The sequence below is a fragment of the Agelaius tricolor genome, unplaced genomic scaffold (genome assembly GCF_023055355.1).
Source record: "Agelaius tricolor isolate 1412-34295 unplaced genomic scaffold, bAgeTri1.0.p SCAF_6, whole genome shotgun sequence".
NCBI lineage: Eukaryota > Metazoa > Chordata > Aves > Passeriformes > Icteridae > Agelaius > Agelaius tricolor.
Genome location: NW_027269266.1, coordinates 16814725 through 16829920, shown reverse-complemented (window position 1 = coordinate 16829920; position 15196 = coordinate 16814725). Strand labels below are relative to the sequence as shown.

The 15196-nt window shown below is 37.2% G+C and overlaps 1 protein-coding gene across 1 annotated transcript in view; it reads right to left on the bottom strand.

Moving 5' to 3' along the window:
* The window catches only part of NEBL (nebulette), a 92310-nt gene that overhangs the window by 10883 nt on the left and 66231 nt on the right, over positions 1–15196 (bottom strand).

Below are 15196 nucleotides of genomic sequence, written 5' to 3'. Positions count from 1 at the left end.
TTTTGGTACTGACATAGACGAGGCACTAAATATATGTCCCATAAGCTGCCATTTTAGGGAATGAATGATGAAAAAAAGCTAATACAGTTTTGAAATGGTTCACCAGAAATTCACTGTAATTAATTCTTAACTCATTGCAAACTCACTCTTATTCATTAGGCTATGAACAAAGAATGATTTTGATTCACAGGAAGAGGCAGAAATTTTAAGTGAGCCCACAGTTGAGTTTTTTAGTTTATTCTGATTCAATCAACATCCTTAGTCCAACACACAGAGATCAATGCTACTTATATATTTCAAAGTCCACATTATTCAGTATTTTTCTCTTACCACATAATTGTTCAATTTCTTTAATACATATTTTATTCAAATTTTACCAATTCTATAGGCTAATCAATAATATATTAACTTCTATTGTACCAAGAACTGCTGAAATCATGAATACAACCAACAGGGATCCTTAACTCTATTGCTTACTAGAAAAGCATTCATAAACTTCCCACATCTCCCCAAATATCTTACTGTGGCAACCCACTGAAATAAAATGTGTCAAAAACATGGTTGATCAAAAAACTGTGAGAAATAAGCCCAGCATAAGTGACTATTTTCCTAGTAAGGCCAAAAAGTATTTTAAAAGCAAAATTTAAAATACTGAAGTGGTTTTCAAAATAGAAAGATTAAAGTTTAGTTACCACATATTTTGTGCACATTTTACAAGACTCAGGCTCTCAGAGAATAAAGATTTCTGACTTGTGTGGAGGTTATTAGCCCATCTCCCCTGTTATTAGCCAGAATTTTACTAGTTCAATGGGGAATTCATTTGGCTACACTGAAAAACAAATGCGTTTCTGCTGATACTTTTCAAGTGGTCTATTTAGCTGATAGTCTATCTGTCTCCTCTTCCAAAAGCTGTCTTTTGGTTAAAGGAGATGGAGCTTATGCAGCACATGATTAAAAATCTTCAAACATGGAGTCATTCAGCAGCCCAGCACTTCCTGGGATAGATTTCTTGAGCTTGTTGGAAAGTAAGAACCACTCATGCAGCAGCCATCACACATAGATTCAAAAAGCAGCAAATTTAACATAAGATTTAATGGGGTTCACAATGTATGAAAGGATCCAGAACTTGTAAAATGAAAAAATACATGGGAAAAGCAGGAAAACCCAATAAAAATATATATTTATTATAAGTATTCATATTTGCACTAGTATTACTCCATAATTCTCTTCTTCTTCAGTTGTCAGGACAAGAAATGCATGTGAAAAGGGGATTACTGAGAAAATTTTTGCTCAACTGTTTCAGAATGAAAAGTCAACCTTGTGCTTTCAGCAAGTTGTTTTACCAATCCTGCTTCTCCAGCTAACAAAATTATTGATTTCAACAAAGGTTCTTCTTAAAACTTCCATTTAGTTTCAGTTAGCATATTCAAATGCACTAAATGTGTAATTACAATTTGGGCTGTTACACTTTGTTCAACTGTACTTGTAAAGATAACTAACACTATACATTAACTAAGGTTTTACTGATTTAGAAAACATGCTTCTAACTATTGTAATGAATAGATTGTTTTGTTAAATGAGGGAAATTAAAGTGATATGCAGTCAGATGCAACACTGGAACACGATGAATAATGGATGTTTTAGAAGGGCCAAGTTCATTCTAATGACATATAAATAGGAAGACATTTTCAAGCAGTTCAATCATCAGAGAATTACCGCTCATTAACATGTTCACAGAATTATCATGCATTAAGTGAATAGCCCTAAGTAGTTCATCAAATAATTTATGTTTCAATGTTGTTACAAGCTATTTCCACATGAGCAGATGTGGCCCTTCGTGAGAAAATAGAGAAAAACATAATTTAATCAAAGGTTCTGCGATCAAGCTGGAATGAATACATTTTGTCTAATTCACCACCAGCATGAACTGTAGGCCAGTTTGTCAAAGCCAATGGAGTCTCATCTCACACCAGCAGCAAATTACTTTTATTGCTTGAACTTTTTAACTTAGCAACAGGAGTACCTTCAGCCAACACTGGCCACTGATCAGCCAGCAGCAAGCCTGCCCCGCAAAAACAAAGGGCTGGTAGCTCTTCCCTGGTCCCTGGCAGGGTCAGAGACCCTGAGAGTCCCTTTCTTCTTCCCAAGAGAAGGAGAGGCTGGTAGGAACCTTTTGTTCTTGATTCTATCCCCCCAAAAGAGATCTTTCTTGTTTCCTATCAATCATCCCTTGTCAGCGTTAAGGCAGCAAGCGTACTGATGGTCAGCTTCATTGTAACCTCCAAGTCAAGGGGCTTATTTTGGGGAGGATAAACCACAGCTCCTGCCTCTGTGACAACTGCCAGCTGCAGGTCTGAAATGTGCTTTCCTCTTTAGCAATCAGTGTCTCACAAGCTGAGAGAATTCTGTCAAACTGACTCAACAAATCTATTTGATACTTTACCTGCAATGATGGAAAACATAAACCACAAAAATAAAGCAGTTCTTCCAAAGCATGAGAACTTTTGGGAAGTGATAAAAATTGCAGTATTATAAAAAGATGTTATACAAACAAAAAGAAGGATTAGCTTTGCTAATTATCTTTTAGTCATTTATTTAGGTATCATATATGTGAGCATAAATATCAGCACATACTAGTGTTGAAGACACTTGAATAATTCCATGTGGACTGGAGTTTTTTCCATTAAAAGAATACTATAGTATTCTGCAAAAAACTTCGAAAACAATCATTATTTTCTAACAACTTTTAACAAAAAATACTGAAGAATCTTTCAGAGGATGGTCTATTTGGAAGACTATTTGGGAATCATGTAAATAAACAATAGTGAAGAGACAATGTCTGAGCTGGTGACATACTGATAATTCAAGGTGAGATTAAATGACGCAGAAAAAGAGGGGTTTTTTTTCATCATCATCACACATAGTTAACTGCAATCTTTTGGCTCAGTCTGAAGTATAAAGTTCTACAACATCATTGATTGCAGCAGCAGCAAAAGCAATGGTTTTAGCTAACCTAAGGGAACAATAAAATACAGTGGTGGAACGTGAAATTCATTTAACTGAAGCCAGATTTATTGGTGATGGAGCTGAGGGCTGACCATTGCTCCCAGAAGTACAGGTGGATTTTTTTTTGTTGCATTAAGACTTTACCAGATGCATTCTGATTTATCAAAACTTACTTTTTTTTTTTCTTGTCCCACTTACCAAGCAAGCCAGATATTCACTTTAAATTATCTACTTAAATAAATTTATCATATATCTCTTACTATATCTTTACAGGCTTCCCCAGAGAAAAGAGCAAGAAAAATGAATGAACATTATATAAGACAAACAGAGAGGAAGCCTCCAAGAAAAAGAAGCAGCTGAAAGAATGATAGCAAGACAACGGGGTCTGCAGAGTGTGTACTGATCAGGAAATGCTTTGAAAGACCTGGGAAAGAAAAAGGTCCAACTGTAGAAACAGGAAAGGAATCCTTAAGAGAGCGTTGTATAACTATGAGCTTAAAAAGAAATGTTATGCTAAAAAGAAAACTCAGTTAAAAGTTTGGTTCTGAGATACATTTTATCAATACCATACTTAAACTCTCTTGCATTCTTTGGTACAGCAGAACCTTGACAATCCACAGTAAAACAATATATCCTCAGTGGTCACTACTGTGCTTTTGCCATTTACTGCAACACATGCCAGTTACTGCACCACATGTAAAATAACCACTCCATTTACTCTCACACACATCATACACTTAAGGATTTAATGGAATCCTCCCTTTTCTGATTATTATCAGAATTCACAGTTTCACTCCTAAGACTTCAGACAACTCACAAAGAATATTGCAACATACTGTAATCAAAACATGAGAGAACACAAAGTAAAAATAAAGATTTGGATTACTATGTGCTTAATTCTAGTGTCTGCCATACATCAGGTAAAAAGCTGTAGGCTTTCTGAGCACCACAAAAGAGCCAGAATACAGCATCATCATACATCTCTGAGTTACTGCTATCACAATGAGCTCACCCAAAACAGATCAAACTGCTTATCAGAATCACACTCATCCACATATATGGAAATTCTTCCCCTTTTTTTTGCCTTGCTACTGCTGTATTTTCCACAGGTTGCTACATTTGGCACTGGCTTCAGAGACTTTCTTTAGAAAGCCTTCCCCACAGCTTTCAGTTCCTTCTTTCTTTTGCTCTTCCCTTAGAAATCCTCAGCTATGTCCCAGGCATCAGAAGACATATCAGAGTGATGCAATCACACGTGGGGAGATGTAGGTCTACAGGACATTTTTGGGGACTCCAGTCACTCCATGTGCTGTCCATGTGCACAGGTCACTGTGCCTGAACTGCACAGCCCTTTGACACTTCCCAGTGTAATACCTGGCCAAGGAAATACAATCTTAGGAAATACAGGAAACAGAACTGTTACTGCTCTCTTAAAGCTGGTGGATAATAACACCTGACAATTTTCAAAGCCTTCCCCAGAAAGTGTTAAAGAGGTTTCTTTGATTACAAATTCTGGCTAGACAATTTTTTTGTTTTCTATCAATTTCCCCAGATGTTGGCTGCTGCACACCATCACTGAAATATTTAAAGTGAATGTTTTTCTCAAAGAAGCCTCTATAAATAATATCATCTGTCCGCATTTAAAATCAGGGCCAAATTTTCAGATCGGTTGAGTTTTTCAGGCCTTGTCCTGTCAATTTTTATTTTGGGATGCAGATCTAATATACCTCTTTGAGCAACCACAAACCCTCTAATTTCTCCTCTTTATTTCCCATGCTCTTGAGATGAGTTCAGCCCAGCATTGCATTGATCAAATAAGCAACTTGAGAAACAGTTTTAAGGAGAGATTTGAAGGAAGTTAACACATTAATTCTGCAGAAGTTCACATCCTGCCCAAGCATAAACAGCAGCATAAATGGAACATAATTGCTGCCAGCCAAGAATTTAGTAAGAGATTTAAAGAAGGCCCATATCACAGGCCAATCAGAAACAAGAATCTTGACACTTCGGCAATAAGTAAGGAAGGTTAGATGTGATGAGGGTACAATGTTAAAGAGGCATAAAAGGCAGAAAAGTAACTTGACTGTTATGATAGCTGAGCTTCTAGCAGACTTTTAAAGATGCTGTGCTGAACAGCACTCTCTGCTGAAGTTAAGAGTTTTGAATGAATTTGGCAGGAGACATGAGGGGACTCACAACTCTCAAAGAGGTTACAGGCAGTCCACCCCTGGTGCCCACTGCACATCTGAGGCTGGCTCCCCAAGAGCTCACTGAGACACTAACTCCTGCTGCCCCTTCCTTCCTCTCAGCTAGGTTGTTCTTCTTCTGGCTTGGTGAGCTCAGCCAGGGATCAGATCAAATATAAAGCAAGGACAGAGGCAGGACCAAGTACCCAAGGCCACAGACAGCAGAAAGCAATGAACAGCTAGATCAGCCCAGCTGTTGCAAGGTATGTCCCCCTAAGCACCTCTCTTTTGTGCAAGCTGCCTCTGAATTAAAACCACAAAGGAGCTGAGCCTCTTACAGATGCTTCCCTCCAGATGTCCCAGCACCCAGCTCCAAACAGAGCACCCCATACAATGCAGGTGCTCCTATGTGCTCACATGTGGCAGACACTGCTCAGCTACTTGCAAATTACTTGCGTCTTACATCTCCATAATACTTGGAAAAAGTCATAGTTGGAAGTTTAGAAAATATTAAGCCTAATGCAGCCAGCAAGAGCTGTTTACTTGACAGTAAAAGCAGGTGTCAGAGAACTTAAAATACTTCAATGAGTGTGCAAGGATTGCCCAGGGAGGTTGATATGAGGTACAGAACTCTGCAGCAGCCCCATGGTACTGAGCAAGGAGATGGTCTCTAAAGAATACAGTAAAAAAGCAGAAGTAGAGAAAACAAACAGAAGAGTACAGGAATGTTAGCCAGATACAACATTAGGTAAACCTCAGTAATAATTTCACAGTGCAGAACTTATTGCCAAGAATGCTCCTGTCCCCAAATAGGAGGAAAACTTAAAAATAATCCCAAAGGTTCATGTAAAAAGAAATGTTAAAAATTGGGTAAAGAAACTTTTTTTTTGCCAATCATATAAAAATATCTATAATTTTCAGTCATTACAGTTTATGTGGCTCTTCAAAATTAAATATATTTTAACACAAAGCTGTATTCCTTGTTTTAAAAATGTCAAGCTTCAACCTTAAAAATCTTAAATTGAAAAATGTGGTTCTTTTGGCATTGAGACATTAGTCACATGTAACCTTTCCTACATAAGTTTCCTTCTAAACTACTATCTTCTGATGAACATTGAAAAATTCCCTGCTTATCTATTACAGAGTTGGGGTTTTTTTCTAATCAGAAATAACAGCACAGCACAGTCAAATTTACTGGGAATAGATCAGACTGTGTAAGCAATATAAAAAGCACTAACCTGAAGACTGAAGATGATGAGACCTGATACAGAAAAATGCTGTTTTTAGAACAGTAGAGAACATCATAGTAAGGCATCTTGGCATTTTTTCTTGTAAAAGTAACTTTCTCTTCATTTCTTTTGGTTTTTTTCCCCTCTTTTCCTTGCCCTTTACTGGTCAGTTAGCTTGCTTTCATGGATGTCTGAGCTACCAGGCTGGTTGCTCTCAGTGGTTCTGTCAGGAGCAGCAGTTTGTCTGCATGCTATCCATTACAGGAGTCAGTAATAGTTAGTAAATTGGAATATCAAAGCCAGATATAATTAGGTTGTCGAAATAACAACCTCAAAGTATGGCCTAATTCAGAGAGGGTGTTAATAAATATCTGCCATGCTCACTGACCTCATTAGAATTGAAGGTCTGAACTACTTGGATTCAGTGGCAAATTCAGAATGTTACAGCTTAGGAAGTTTCCATAACCTAAATTCTAAAGTTATAAGAAATAAACTGTGCAATCTTCAAATACTTAAAAAAAAGATGAAGAGGAGGCCAACAAAATTACTGATCTTGTGTTTAAAATATCATTAATTATTCATCATGCAAAACTCAAAACATCTCTACTCTCATGACTACTTACTGACATACTACAGTTTATCAAATAATGTATTTTAAACTAAACTTCATTAGTGTCATGATTAGACAAAGATTGTTTAAAGAATCATTATTTCAGAACACCATTTTATCAGCTAGCAATAATTAAGACTAACTATACTCTATGCACCATGTAAACTGAAGTAGATTATTATGGGAAATGCAGAATCATGCAATTATAACTCTGGAGAACAATTTCAACATTAGAAATTAAAATTTGATTTAGAATGAAACTGAAACAGAAGATCTCACAAAGTTGTTGAGCATATGTCAGAGAAAATGAAGACATTTTGAAAGGAACAACAAAAAAATGTCTAGTGTGCTCATGTGACACTGGAATCCTGTGTTTTATTTGAGGTTCCCTTTTAGGCAGGGACTATCTCATATTTCAGTCCAAAGTTCTTGATTTGTATGAACAAGCAATATCACTAATAATATAATCACAATATCACAAAATCACTAAATCACACTGGTCTTTGTTCTATAAGTCCATCATAAATCCAATAGGAGGTGAAGAGGGAATTTGAGAAATACTAGCTAGGACATTGGAGGAACAGACAGAAACTGTCTCTCTAGTACATCATGGTCTATGTGTCTGGTGATTCAGACCTTCCCAATTCTTCACATTTTGAGCAATGATGGATCCATCAATTCCATTATATTCTTTTTCATGGTAAATTATTTTCCAAGTTGCATTCTGGCCTCTCTGAGGGATCTAAATCTCTGTATTTCAAAAGTCAGTCTCTCATGGACTATTTTTTCCTTTAAAAAAAAAGGAAAAATTCCTCTTCACAGTAACTGCAAAATAACAATACATTTTTTAAAAGCCCAGGCTAGCACAGTCTACAGAAGCCTTGTCTGCAAGCAATTACCAAATATCAGAGTCTAGAGAAAAATGAAAGGAACCCAGGATGTCCTATTTTCTACAGTCAACATTAAAAGAAAGAGGACAGTCAACAGAACATCCATCCTCATCATAAAAAGACAATTACACAGGGAATATTTTTGCCAGAAAGAGACTGTGGATACTGCTTAGAGCACCATTTTTATTGAGGTACAGGAATTGGAGGATACTGAGTAATAGCTCAAAAGCTTTTGTGATCATTAACATATTACTGTCACAGTAAAGCAACACAGAGTTGTAAAGTATTAACTACACATAATGTAGTGCTCTGGCAGCAGGGGAGGAGAAGAAGCCAAATCTCAAACAAGCCTCAGAGTCCCTGTCTGTGTCTGACTCTGGATCAGTGAGGTGGTAAGTGGGCTGCAAAAAGCAAAAGCCAGCCCTGTTCTGGCAGAGCAGACAATTTTGGTGTTCTGAAAATGGCATCAGCTTCCCCAGACTGCTTTTGGAATAGCCATTAAGGACTGCAAGACAATAAAAACTCAAAAGAATTGATTTGATAAATGTAATTCTATAGTAGCCCCTTCAAACAATTTTTTTTCAAATAAAAGTAAAGGTGTTTATTATAAAATAGGGTGTTAAATGATCTCCCAGAAAATTCAGTAAAATATTTCTAAGCATTATCAGCCTTTAAAAATATAGGAAAAGGCTGTTTGTAGTGTTTATTCATATTCATGTTTTTGTCAATTTTGCTAAAAAACAGCACAAATGAAAGTGAACACAATATAAAATTACAATTTAGAATGAATTATATTAATTATTATCTTCTTCCAACCTCTTTGAATAGTTGTTTTGGGGATTTTAAAAGTTGTATGAATTCTATATCTGACTACTTGGAACTTTATGGCCAGCTACAACCATCTACTTCACTTAAATTTAATTTCACCTAAAATACAAACCATTTATCCCTCTTCCAGATTCTGCTGACAAATTTTTACTACAGCAGAGTAGTAAAAGAGAAAAATTACTTAATTTCTCTACAGTAAAAGAGAAAATTACTTAAAACTATTTGGCTTCTAACCCTAAAACTAAAGTTCTATGTGTTCCTAGTTTTGAATCTAAAAATATAATTTTAGGGTTATTGTGATGAACACAGAATATTCTAAACCAGTTAAATGTACTGACAAAAAAATTTGGTTTGATATTCAACCACAAAATCTTTTCTAGATGTTTAATTCACTCATTTTCCTCAAAAAAGCAAATGAAATACATTAAGTACTCTATTGTAACCTGAGAAAAAAAGAATTGCTAATAGGGTATAGATTGTATAGATTACATTTTGTCATAGGAATTTTTCTAGCAGTTCAAATATAAAAGATCATTTTTTCAGACACCGCTACAAATATTAGTTTGGCATTTTCTTCAGTGGTAGCTGTACAGTCCAGAGAGTTCAGCCTGTGTGTCTATTAGCAGCTGCTATGCCACAGCCCTGGTACACAGCCCCCATTTGCCCACTGCTTCCGTGTTGGGGCACAACCACATCACAGGGCATCCTGCTTGGAATGTGAACAGCAGCCAGGATTCAGTGTCACAAACAAACCTTAGGGCCACCTGACTTTTTGCTCAACATTCAACCTAAGCTGCAGCATGTCTCAGCTGAGACAACAATCTGCCTTTTCTCTCTTCACACACCAAACCACATTATTTTATTTATGAAGGCACAAAATGTCTTAAAGCCAGCCCAAGGCATCCTCAGTCCTAGTGGGGCCATGGTGTACCACAGGAAGCTGAAATTTCCACTTAAATTGTGAATAGCACAGCTTTGCTCTAGGCTTCCTCACAAAAGGAAAGATTTAGTAAAATGAAGGTTAACATGTGACTTTACCCACATGCCTTCAACTATAATTCAAATTCTCTTACATTTACTGAACAGCTACTGCTGCCCTTGTGCATTAGAGAGAGAAGCCTGCAAGTTCTTCTCACAGAAGCTGTGCCTTGATTTCTGTGCATAGATTTATTTGCATAGTGGGTATAACCAATCTGAACAATGGTGGAAGCATAGCATTAACCAGGATATGTATGTCACTGGACACAATTTTACTAATTACATTTATTGTCTACTGGATATAACATTCTCTGAAGTGTATCAAAAGCTGCTCTAGGGAACCACACTGAACAACTGAAACTACTCCTTGCCAAGGGAGCCATTAACACTTGCAAGTGTTGAGTCACTTGGAAACTTCCTTTCCACTTTCTGCTCACCAACTGTTTAATGGAAAAGGAAACATCAAATTCAGACAGCTGGCAGAACAAACAGAAGGATCCCCTGAACTGCTGCTACACTACAGAAATTAAAAATGGGATCTCTTCTGGATTCCCCTCCACCTGGATGTGTGGGGATTGTCTTTTGATGCTGCCACATGCCAAGAGTGTGGGAGAGAAGCATGGGAATTAAAGATAAGCATAAGGAATCTAAGCAAAAATATTTTGGAAGCATGAAATGTAAAGCTCTCCCTGGAACATTAACTCATCCTCAGTGAACACATACTGAATGAAAATGTGCTTTCAGATGAATCAATTACTTCTATCTTAATGTATTACAACCAGCATAAAATACTTAATTTTATTCCCAGCACTCTAAACCGGACCTTAACCAAAATTTAACTAAGCAATCACTGGAATTACTCTGTGAATTTTCAAGCTTTATGTTAAAAAAATCAGGTTTTACAGATACCTAATACCTCTTTGTGGTGGAAAAGAATGAAATATAATTTTCTAGACTAATTTCTCTCATGTTCTGCATTAATGAAGCACTTAACAGAGGACACTATAGTCCAATAGTCCAGACCAGGACAGAAAACTGATAATGCACAAGACAGCACATAAATGTAGTCCCAATGCTTTTCTGGATTTCTATACTTACATGGCTTAAAAGGCTTAAATGGATTATTCAGAGATAAAATTATATATTAAGCAGAAATCCCCTTATCATGTAAACACACAGAAATTAGCACATTTGTAGGGAACATACTCAACCTGTTTCTAACTGAAATCTAAATTCTTACAACTAACTTTGTCTTTACTTTTCCCTCTTACCTCAAATCTAGAGGTGAGAAGGTTTTTAACACAAATAAGCCTCCCACTGTTTTCAAGAACTCCTCTTACTGTAATGACATTATTTTAAATCAGGAAAAAAATGTGCTTTGAACATTAGGAGTCACTGCAAAACAAGAGGCAGAAGTTGAAACAGCAAAACACACCTCCTTCAAAATAAAGATGCAATTCTCAGAAGGGAGAGAGCTCTGTCTTGCTGCCTGAAAAACCATGTCGTTTTGGGGTACAATGTGGTTACAGCAAACCTTTATAAGGGAAAAATATCATTTCTGTAAAAATATATTTGAGCATGGAAGACCAGGGTTTACTGGTTCTGAAGAGAAAGCTCTCTAACAAAGAAAACTCTTCATGCTAAAAAATTTGTAGCACCAGAGAGATTACAAATATATACATGCACTTGTGTCTGTAGGACACAGAGGAGAACTATTTGGTTAAGTTCAAAAATATCACAAAAGTTTGTGGGTAATTTTTTTATTATTTGACTGCAGGCATTTGTAGTACATTACATACTTAAGAACAGAAAATCACCTGATTACCAAGATGGAGAAACAGTTTTACCAAAATGCTGTTGAATGGAAGAAGACTATTTTTTTTCCCACATGTTGACTTTCAGGCTGGCAAACCTGCTGTGGGCTGATTAAAGAAGGAAAACCAAAGTACATCTAGTCTGAAATACAAAAAAGTCAGAAACAGATGTAAGAGTCTGGTGGCTAAGGGAAGTGTCAGTGTGACCCCCACTAAGAGGTACCAAGAGTAGACAGAGAGCATCATTCTGATGTGTTCAGCCTTCTGTGGCAGGGCAGCTGGCTGACACACTTGAAAGGTGACAAGAAACCCACAAATGCCTACAGTTCTTCCCATGAACTGTACAATTCCTCTCCCTCTGAATGCCATGTTTGATTACTGGACTCTGGGGAATACTATGGAAACAGAGTTCAGCTACCTAGCAAAAAAGAACAATTCTGCGCTGACAGAGAAGAAAAAATAACTGCTGTGTCATTCTGCTTGACCTCCCCAGGATGGCAGAGCTTAGCAACTGAATATGAATATGAAGAGTGAAGGATTCCTGCCCTGTACTCCTGACACCTGGACATGGAAGACAGATTTCTCTATCCCAACATAAAGAGCAGTCAGGTATTATTCCTTCCTTTTTTCTTCAACTTGTCTTTTACTAATGTTGATTTTTCCCAACCTCAAAACCCAAGGGTTTTTTACAAAAATTCATGGGAGGGACAGATCAAGGAAGGGAACAAAATCTGGTTTTCTTTTCTCTTCTTCGTTCAGCTCTTGGGACAGGAGAAGAGTTATGAACACTATCCCAGTGCAAGGAGACTCCTTGGCTTCATACTGGGAAACATCTGCAATTCCAATGTGTGAAATACAGAGGGATTTTCTTTATTTTATCCGAGTAGTTTGTAGTCTTCTGACCAGACTAACCAGGAGCAGAAGCAGCAGCAAAGCTCCTTGTTTTAGGATTTTCTGTGGTATATAGGTGTGGGTGTCAAAGCCTCAGGCAAATCCTATGAACAATCATTTTACATACAGAGTTACAGATATTGGTGTGTGCTAGGGGAAGAGAAGGAGACATCCTTGAAATTAATGTTTAACATGTCAGTGTTGGGCTGAGGAATAAAAGGCCTCTCCTTGAGCTGGTACACAGAACAAGGCTGCTGCCAGTGACACACAACAATATCTAAGGTCTGTGCTTGCCCTTTGCAGGGCTGTGCTCACACTGCAGCTCAAACAGCAACTCTACAATGAGCTCCTGCCCCAGTGAGGAAAGGATAACCCAGGATAACCCCTGGAGTCTGAAGGAAGGGAGGGAGCAGGCTCAGCTGTTCTGGACCATTTCTTCTTCAGAAGGTTCATATCACACCGTGAGGACATGCCACTGGGGAGAGAGATTAAAGGACTTACTGTTTCTCATTGATTAAACTTCCACTCCAAGCTAGATAAAGACTTCAAAACTTTAGGAAAGAGACTGCAGCATTGTGTTTTATTCAGTCTTCATAGACTTTGGAATCATATTGACAGCAATGCCCATTTGCTGTATTTATTCCTCAGAGGTTGTTTGTACCAATTGTTTCTATGTTGTTTTTCTGTTATGTAATATCAATCAAGTATCTAAGAAAAAATTCAGTTTTCTCATAGCAATCTACTGGTTACTTTTAAGGCTGATAACAAAATAACTGGAATTTCATTGAAATCTGCGTACTTGATTGTCAGTGTGAGTAAAAGATAACTAACCAGGCAAAGACAGAGACTTGGGTGTTGTTGGCAGACTGTTTTCATTAAAATAAAGACAGGAAGACCTTTAAACTCATATCAAGGGTCCTTTATGCTAATTCTCACTACTTGTGTGGTAGCAGTAGGTGAACTGAGTCTGAAGAACTTGGGCTGAAGGAGTGAAAATAGCTCACATGTAGCCAACCAGTAACATGCTGGCTCCAGCCAAATGTATGAAATTTCAGCAATCATATTTAAAACACAACAAAAGGCCCTTGAAAATTCTGTTTTAATATTCACTAAGATTTCCTACATTACATGTGTTTTTGGGAGTACTGCAAAACTGATTTCCCCCTCCTACAAACTGATTTCTATGTATCTTTTAAGATAACATGGTGATGACGCAGAAAATAACCAAGAAACCATTTTTCTTCCCCACCAGAGTAACAAGGTATCCATAACTGAAAATGAACTGATACTCATCTCTTATTTTCCTCCATCTACAGACTACACACAATTCAAAATAAAAATAAACTGTCACTTATACTGAAAAAGTCCAAACCTATGGTAAGGAAAGAATTTATGCATCCTGTCAATATGCTGATACCCACCTAGACAAAGGTGTGCACACAAACTAGACATTAAGAGGAAGCCAAAGGGAAAAAAAAAAAAAAAAAAGGAAAAAGGTCAAATGCAAAAGAGGAGGAAACCAGCCCTGAAGGTTTCAACTAGAAACTTTCCAAAACAGTGCCAGATTGGCAGAGGTGTTGAGCCATATTATTGAACCAAATCATTCTTTCCTGGAGCCTGAATGCAAACTAACAGGGCAGAACTTTACTCAAAGTGAAGGAAGGGGAGCAAGAGAGTGAGTGTGGAAAGAATTGGGAGAAAACCACTGCAAAAGGCTGCATGGAAAATCAGGGCAGACAGAAAAGACTTTAAAAAAATCTAAATAAAACCCAAAACACAACAGCTGAGATATTTTTCAGACAGAATGCTGTCAAGAGAGACCTAAACTTCAGAACTTAGCTGCTTTTTCCTAGTGTTTTGTAGAGAAAAAACTGCCTGGTCTGTCTTTATAAGCAAAAATAAATCTGACATCCATATATCTCAACCACTCTTTCTGAAGGAAAAAATCTGAAAAACCCTTCCAAAAGTAAAGGATTCAGTGCCTGAGAAGTTGCAACATCACTGTTCAAAGCAGAACTAAAGGAGAAATATCACTAGTTTCTATTCCTTTTTAGCCGAGATGAAAATAATTACTCACTGCCGGTGAGAATTTTGCAAAAATGTGGCACCCAGTGTTTCAGTGAAGACCTACAGAATGGCTTGCAGATACAAAGATAATCTTTGTTAGGCAATAACTAATTACAACATATTTAGGCAGACTGGGAAGCTCTCGTGCAATGCCCTCTGTTCAGTGTGGCAAAAGTCCTCAAAGATACCATGAAGTACTAAAGTCAACCCTGAAAAACAATCACAGAAAGAGGCTGTAAAAAAAGACACAAAAAGTTGAAAAGTAATTTCAAAAAGATTATTAAAATCAAAGCCCATGAACTGCATCAGCTTGCTGAAAAGTGTTAACAATTGTTTCCCATTCAATTTTACCTGCATTACTCTAAAATACTCTAACAGGGAATTTTCTGAACTTACATCATGCAAAAATCTGCTGATTTTGTAGAGAAGGACCCATGGTTCAGCTCAACATCATAATCTAAAATAACAGTCAAGGAACAAAACAGAAAGAAGTAATTCTAATGAACAATGTTAGTAGCTTCCCTGTGATGTTATTACTGAAATTCCCCAAGAGAAGAGAGAGGTATTTAGATCTGAATAAGCCTTTAACATCTGGTATTAAGTCAGAGACCCAGCTAAGGGCTGGGAAGACGTAGTTAAGGAACAATTCCATCAGCTGTGGCAGGCGAAGATTTGAATTATGCATCAAATATCAGCA